The sequence below is a fragment of the Pezoporus flaviventris genome, unplaced genomic scaffold (genome assembly GCF_033815535.1).
Source record: "Pezoporus flaviventris isolate CSIRO_AGI_PZ_B2104156 unplaced genomic scaffold, CSIRO_AGI_Pfla_v1 ptg000317l, whole genome shotgun sequence".
Classification (NCBI taxonomy): Eukaryota; Metazoa; Chordata; class Aves; order Psittaciformes; family Psittacidae; genus Pezoporus; species Pezoporus flaviventris.
The window spans coordinates 225,462-231,461 of record NW_026892864.1 but is presented as its reverse complement, the minus strand read 5'-3'; positions in this window follow the sequence as shown (position 1 = coordinate 231,461).

The following is a 6,000-nucleotide window of genomic DNA, read 5'->3' as shown; positions in this document are numbered from 1 at the left end:
AAATTGCTCCTTGCTTCCTCCAAATCACACCTCATGGGGCACACCATCTCCCTCCACTCTGGTATCATGAAGCGGGGGGGCAGAGCGGCCCCAGATTTGGGGGTGCCTGATTTGTAGTGTCCCCCAAAAGACCACCAGCAAGGTCATGTGGGGGATGAGCAGAAGCACCTGTAGCAGGGACTGGGAGCACTGGGAGGGACTGGGAAGGGCTGAGAGGGACTGAGAGTACCTGCAGCAGGCAGTGGGAGCACTGGGAGGGACTGAGAGTTGAGCACGGCTGCAAAAGGGAAGAGCTGCACAGGAACTGGGAGCACTGGGATATTGAAACCCCAGCAGTACCTGGGGCCATAGTGGCCTATAGGGGACTCCCCTGCAATGGCACATGCTGGGACTGCCTGGCTGGGTGCAGCCCAGGGAAAGGTCTGGGTGGGCAGGAGCTGGACAGAAGTCAGCGTGTGCCCTGGCAGGAAGGGAAGACAGCAGCATCACGGGCTGTATGACCAGGAGCACAGCAGGAGAACAAGGGAAGGGATGCTCTGGAATTCAGGAATGCTATTGGCAAGCATGAGTGGGTTTAGCAGCAGGCCCTCAGGGACTGAAGCACGGTGCCTGTGGGGAGAGGCTGGCGGAGCTGGGCTTTTCCAGCCCAGAGAAGGCAAGGCTGATGGGGACCTGAGATCTTGGGAAGGGAAGGCTGTTGGGGATTCCTGTACCGGCAAGGAGGACATGGAGAATAGAGAGCCAGGCTCCTCACCATGGTGCCTGGTGGGAGGAGAAAAGGCAGTGGGGGATAGTGACAGAGGAGAGGTTCAGCCAGGACAGAAGGAAACCTTGTTCCCATAGGCTCAGGCAAGTGCTGCATCAGGTCACCCAGAGAGGCTGTGCAGTCTCTTGCCTTGGGGATTTCCTACTCAGACTGAATCAAGCCTTGAACCACTTGCTCTGATCCTGTTCCTGAGGGGTTGGACTGGAGACCTCCTGGGGTCCCTTCCAACCTCTGTTCTCTTATGCTCCTACAGTGCTGTTCTTACAAAGAGCCACAGAGATGCTCTGAGAGCTGGAGTACATCTCCGATGAAGACAGGCTGAGAGAGATGGGGGTGTCCAGCCTGAAGAAGAGAAGGCTCCAGGGAGACATATTAGCATCTGCTCATACCTAAGTAGGGCGTACAAGATATCTGGAGAGGGGCTTTTTGTAAGGCTGTTCACTGACAGGACAAGGGGTAACTTCTTAAAGCTATAAAAAGGGAGATTCGGAGATTCAGCTTGGACATTCGAAGGAAGTTATTCCCTTTGTGTTTCGTGGAACACTACCACAGGGTGCCCAGAGAAGCTGTGGCTGCCCCATCCCTGGCAGTGTTCAAGGCCAGGTTGGATGGGAGTCATTTTAGCTCTGAAGGAGTGCTTTATCGAGCTATGATGTTCACAAGGGATGTCACATGATATCCAACTTTACTGTAAAGTTCTCCACGTGTATTCATGACTCGGACGAGTCTGGGCTGCATAAGAGAGGCTCACCATAGCCTTAGAGACATTTTGACTGTGTTATGTATTTACTGGCATAACACTGCTATGTTTTTTGGGGGGGTATAAAACCTTTTTTGTATGACCGAAAATCAGAAGAATATTGAAACTGGGAGAAGTTCTCAGCCTTTTTATAGCTTAGTGCACACCCAGAGCTGCAGTGTCCATCAGTCCTTTCCCATTTGCCCTGTGCTTACAACATTTGTATAAGTTGCGTTCACACACAAACTGATCTTAAGAACCCCCGCAAGCATCTGTCCAGTGCTGATAGCAGGGCAGCACGGTTTCAAAGGACAGAGCACAGAGCATTCATGGGGAGAAGCAAAGGACTGAGTGCAGCAGAGCACGGCCAGCAGCCATCTCCAGTGCCAGACACCAAGAGAGCTGCCTGAACTCACCCTCCCCAGGGCTGGGCTGCACTTTCACCCCACTCCCTGCCCATGTCTCTGCTGCCTGGAGCTGTCCCTGCCAGGAGCTGCTGCTCTGTGCCCAGCTCTGCTCCCTCTCAGTGCTCCCAGAGCCCATCCTATGGTCTGTGTGCTCAGCTCTGCCCTGCACACCCCTCCTGACAGCAGGGCTTTGCCCAGGGGCATCACTGCCTATTCACAGGGGTGAATGGAGAAACATGGTAACCCCCTGAGGAAAGCCTTGAGAGGTTCTTAACTCTTCAATTAGTTACTGGTGGCAATGAGCAGTGTGTGGGGAGGTGAGAGAGGGTGGAGGAAAGTCAGCAAGAAGCAAGGTGATGGTTCAGGGCTTTAACAAATCCTGACAAGCAGGACAGAGCCCAGCAATGAAGAACAGTTGATGTCTGTGGGTGGAGGAGGAGGAGGTGTTCCTGGAGTGTTCCTGCAGGCCCTGGACAAACCAGAGTCTATCTGAGAAGTTTCCCTCATAGGAACATGCCTCAGTGTGGCACATGGGGAATGCCCACTGCTGGGAGTGCCTGAACACTGCTCATCATGCCCCATGAGCCCACCTTCCTGTCTCCCTCTCCTGCACTACCCAAACTTGCCTGGAATGCAGGATCCATCCCTGAGTGTGGAGAGTGCAGGAACCTCCTGCAGTGAGGTGTCATTGCTGCAAGGGAAGTGCAAAGCTTCTGTGAGACACTTGTGAGCGCGGGCAGAGAGTGGGGTGTGCACAGCTGAGAGGGTGCTACAGGCAGGAAGCTGTCCCAGATGAGGTGACCTGTCCCCAGAGTATGGGATACCTTGCATCCAGGGACACCAACTTTCCTTTTGGCTCTTGGGAGAGCCAAACCCTAACCACTGGCTTTTCCCACTGCTCTCCCATGGTGCTTAGTTCTCTATACTGATGACATCACCCATTCCTCTAGAAGCCTCCTTTAGATGGCCTTGCAGAGGGATAGTCAATCCACCGATTGAATTAACACTACAGTAGCAGCCTACAACTGCTTGAAATGTGACTTCAGAGATGATGGAGATTTTCTTGATAGCAGGAAGAGAAACAAACCTCTACAAAGTGCAGCTTAGAAGGTTCAGACTCAAAGTTAGGAAAGAGAAATGTCTCTGAAAAGGTGGACTTGTGGTACAAGAGGTCACCCAGAGGGAGTCTGGCTCAGTCCACGGCTTTGTGTTTCAAGGAACAGACAGGGATGGGTGCAGAGATGTGACTGAAGGTACAGAAATACCAGGTGAGAGCAAGATGGGTGTGTCAACAGCCTGAAGGGAAAGAGGTGCAGGTATGTGCAAGTGAAAGCAGCCTAAAGGGGAAGAGGTCAGGCATGGACCAGCGTAGGACAGACTGCAGCAGAGATGACAGGATTCTGGCAAGGCTGAAAGGCCCAAAAGAACAAAAGGCCTCTGTCCCCTGGGCTATGCCAGTTGCCTCTTTCATCAAGGCCTATGAGGAGAACTTCCATTCTCAGGATTTCAGGCTCTACATCTCCAAGGGCTGTGGTCAGGGCTTGGCCTTTCTGCGTCATCCAAAAAAAACCAAGGGTTTTCTCACCATCAGACACCTGCATTTTGCCTTTGTCTATCTGTAATCACAGCCTCCAGTTACTTGCTTTAACGAGCCCCTGGGGAGACTTTGTCATTTACAGCCCTCAGTGGGGCCCATTAATGCTGAAGGGAGTTGGGGCTTTGTTTCTGACTTGGACTTCTTGAGAGTTTTCTTCAGTCTCCTCTCAGCATCCGAGGTTCATGGACTCAGCCCAAATACACCATGGGGCTCATTAAACCCTGATGAGCCATGTCTCACCCTGTGGATTTTGTCAAGTCTTCCAGATTGTCTTGCAGTTAATTGAGGAGGTGTCCACGTTCAGGAAGATTACAAAGAGCATCTGATAAAAGTTATTTGAAAGGGTTTATTTTATCACTTTATATTTTAGAAATTTCTATTCCTTTGCCGCTGATCCCTAGTGCCTATTCCAGAGGACTGCACAGGCAGGAAAAACAACCCTTAAGGTCCAGCACGGCACTGAGCACCTCACTCCTCACCTCCCCACCCAACATTGCTTTCATCGTCCACCTGGGACTTGCAGCACTTCTCCTCACATCCAGCGTCTCCACTGCAGCTGGCAGCTGGATGATGCAGCTCCTGTGCACCAGCTCCCAGCCTGGCTGCCGTAGAGTCCTGCCTGCACAGGGGCACAGCAGGATTGTTCCTCTGGGCAAGCAAAGCAAAGGAAAGCATCACAAGTGTCCTACATGCCACAGAAAATATATGGACTCAGTCAGAGATCAATATGATCAGACAAAAAGCCGTTTGTTACAAAGCCTTAACCCCTTAAATACTATTGCTTACATGCACTTACAGTGATTTGGCATATCATGATTGGATACATGTCTTGAAGACCCTTTGCAACTAGCATATAATTGGTTAAGCACAGGTGTGGGAACTTGACCTCGAAAGCTTGCCAACAGTCCACAGTTCTCATTACATCAGTGAATTCTAGCTTCTTCTTATCTTGCTTGCTTAAGCTTCCTTGGGCCTCTCATGGCCTTGCTGTATCTTTCAGAATTATTCAGAGTTTATGTACCAATTATCCATTCTCCTGTGAGAACACTGTATCCACATCTACCCCTTTTTGTTTTATATATGTTTTGGATGACTCTACTTGAGCAGGGGATTTGCCCTAGATCATATCTCCAATATATGCCAACTACAGGCTGCTGGGCCTGCCCCTTTTTTCTCCTGTATGGCTCTCTGACAACAGGGGAGGCCATCCTTCATATCAAGGTCTGGCATGGCATGTGTCCCCACCGCTCCACGCCTGCTGGGTTGCAGCCAACAGTGGAGCTAAAGGTTCTTCTTGGTGGCAAACACAGAGGCCAACCCAGTCTTGCCCTTGATTGTGGTAGCAGGCCTTTTGTTAGCCTCACTCCTTGCACCTTGTTGTCAATGCAGAGTTTCACCTGCTTCATCCGGTTACAAGTCGCTACTACAGCAAGGCACACACAAATTTACATTAGCAGAGTAACTATTACAGGGTGCAGCAGCATGTTGAAGATGCTGATGGCAGCGAGGGACTAGCCAAAGAAATTTCTTACCAGTGGAATTCTCCCACCCTCTTAATTTGTACTATCACCTGCTTTTTAAGACTACCATTGTATTAAAATCTTTCTAGCTTTTGCCTTAGCATTTTCTAGCAGCTACTGCAAATTTCCATACTCTAACATCTCTTTTACAAGTGACAAATCTATACAATACAAGGTGTAGTTTCTTATTAGCAACTAGCTAGTAAATACAGGTGGTTTTATACACAAAATCACAACCTCTAATAATAGCTACTTTACAAGCACACATATTCAGGATGTTACTTTTCAGTTGTTCCCAAGTGACGTTTTGCAGTTATTGGTTTTTTCTCTTCCTCTATCTCATTCTGCTTGGGGTATTCACGGTCAGCTCCTGTAGCTGAGGCATCAGGTTTTTCCATTCGTCTGTCCAGCTCATGGCAAGGCTTCACAAACTTTGCAGGCAGTCCAGGTTATCAGTTCTTGAGAAGTAGACAAGTTAAACTGCACATGTGCAGCATCATTGCTGTTCCCCCCCCCCCCTTTTTTTTTTTTTTTACCCCTGCAAAAGCCGGCCTGCTGGGCAGCAGCTATAGCCGCCTGCCTGCTTCAGCAGCAACTATAAATACCTGCCAGCAGCCGCACTTTTACATTAACTGTTTCATGCCCAAAATGTTAAACAGCTACCCGTTAAAAACTTTTACATGAACCCAACAGTACATAAAACATCGATTGCCCTCAACACACACACACACGCACACACACACACACGTGTGGGATCCCACAAGCACACTCCACACAAGTACAATATTTGAAACACAAAAAGACAATTATTACTCCCACTACACAGTCCCACGTACAGAACGTGGCATAAGGACCCTGTGGAGACTAACAGAGAAACAGCTCCGAGAAGCATCATTGCAGTGCGAGGTGGCAGGCTCAACCTTAGCGGGTGTCCCCGCAGAGGCTCTGCCTCCCCCACATCTTATGAGGCT